We start from the raw sequence: 2,337 nt of genomic DNA on the forward strand, positions 1-2,337 counted from the left end.
AGGTTGGTTGTCGTCCATAAATGTGCAATTTCTTGGGGTAGCTACTCAACCTGCAGCTGGACCAAGTCCGGGTGATCAACCTGTGAGGGCAATGCATCAAGCTATGATCAATAGGCTGTCTTTGTGTAAGAAAAACACTGAATCTTGTGTACTTGATGAAGTAAGACAAGGTGTTGTGAAAAGTTGGTAGGGAGGCTCCAAAACTAAGTTAGGGAAAAATTTTGGAGGGTGGTTGTAGCCGCTACAACACTATCATATTCTTCTCACATCTTATCAGTGGAAGGTGTTTCTCTCTTCTCGTTTATTGTTGTTAACACTTCTTTTGTTTCCATCGTCGTTGGTCTCGCCAACATGTTTCTCTGCAGTCCTCCCCAAATTTTAGCCAACATTATCGAACATTTAGTCTTCAGTCATGGTGGGAGGGCTCGTCAAAGGTAGGTTCGATGGTTGACATGGATTATTATATGTCACTGAAGTCGATAGAAAAGGAGGATCTACTCAACTATGATTCAAACGAAAATGACTCCCAAGATATATGGGTTCAGTGACTAAACCTCAGTCTTAATCAAATAGTTTGTGAGGAGCTTATTAGGGCAGATTGGGATATTCATCAGGTTTAAGTTAGAGAGAAAGATAATCAGGGTTTAGAGATCCTTCAATCTAGTGTTTCGATAAACCCTCTTACTATGGCTCCAACATGGGGTTTTGAAAACTTATGGAGGGATTGCAACAATAAATATTTCTCAAGTCAGGGTCTTGGAGGTCAACCATGGAGCAATGTGGAAATTTTCCCCTTTGTGCACGTCGTACAACCATCCTCTTTGAATCCTGGGTTGTTGGAATCAAACCCATGTTCCCCACTGCACTCCCCACTCTCTCAGAGGGTTTCAGCACCCGCAAAGGACTCCATCTTCTAGAGTTGCTATATGTCTCTCCTACTCCTCTCACATCTTCTATCCATTCCCTTCTTTGCATTTTTCTAAATGATTTGGTAGTTTCAGTGGAAGAAGTGAGCCATATCAACGAGGGATATAGATTAAATCCCTCTAAAGGGGTACTTGTTTCAGCCTCAATAGGGATTTCCCTCCATCATCCTAGCTAGGCGGTCATGGAAAAGAAGAAAAAAGATCATTGCATAAAAAAAATCAAAATCTAGGTTTCCTGTGGTTCTGGGTGTGGACATAACAATGCATCAGGTAAAGGATCTTGCCCTAAAATATTTGGTTGGGAGAGTGCGGGGGGAGAAAATTTGGAGCTCCCTTCCTTAGATCATGGGTTGAAGAAGAAGTGAAGTTGTTAGTTAAACACATTCTAACTGTAACAATATTGGATTGAGGTTGGATTCATCTGATCTTCCATAATGAGGACACAAAATTGATCTCACACAAGTGTGGAAGATTGACTCCTCTCATGTCATCTTCAAATTATGGAACCCTTTATTCATTGTGAAGCGAGAGTGTATTGGCGTGGTGCCCATATGGGTATGAATACCTAATCTACTTTCACACCTATGGCACAAACTCGTCTTCTGTGATATAGGGAACTCCATGGGAACCTACCTGAACATGATAATTCCTATCTAGCGTTGAGAGACAAATATATGGAAAGGATTCTCATTAATATCGACTTGTGAGGTGGGTTAGATGGCATTATGGTGATAGGTTAGTAGGAATACAGGCCTCTGGTCCTTGATTATGAAGGTCTTCCTTTGAGATGTTGAAGATGTCACTAGAATGGGCACCTAGTCAAGAATTGTACACTCTCATTCTAAAAGATAGTGACTAAATCCCTTGGTCCTGTTTAGAAGGGTTGTCTAGTGCATAAGGCATCCTCTCAGATGAAAGGGATTTCAAAGGTTAATCAACTAGTGAGAGGGTAGACCATCATGGGACCATAAATATCAAGAGAGGAAGCAATCGCCAGACATGAAGCTTTGGACCATGTTATCACAGCAACACTCTCTAAATATACATCACCAATTATCCCCCCCCCCTCTTTTAATTTCCACATATTACTTCTTCCCTATTCTTGGTTTCTGTAGACTTTGTTAAATTAAATATTTCCCCTCACTTGGGTCCCTCCATGACTTGTGATACCCCCCACCCCTTCTATAGATCTCCCTCCATACTAACATGTCTCCCTCTCACTCTGATCCTCTTGGAGGTTGTACCTCCCTCTCTCCTTTACCTTATAATGTCCCAATGGACTCACCATCTAATGACATCTCCCTTCTATCAACTTGTTCTTTCCCCCCTCCTTCTTGCCCAATCCCAATTATATGCCACTGCCTCAGTGCCCCGAGCAATTCCGAATCGATAGCGTCCTCAGTTGCATTTT

This window comes from Pinus tabuliformis, chromosome 2_2 (assembly GCF_031772625.1).
Source record: "Pinus tabuliformis cultivar Carrire ecotype Pingquan chromosome 2_2, CPIR1, whole genome shotgun sequence".
NCBI classification, from domain to species: Eukaryota; Viridiplantae; Streptophyta; class Pinopsida; order Pinales; family Pinaceae; genus Pinus; species Pinus tabuliformis.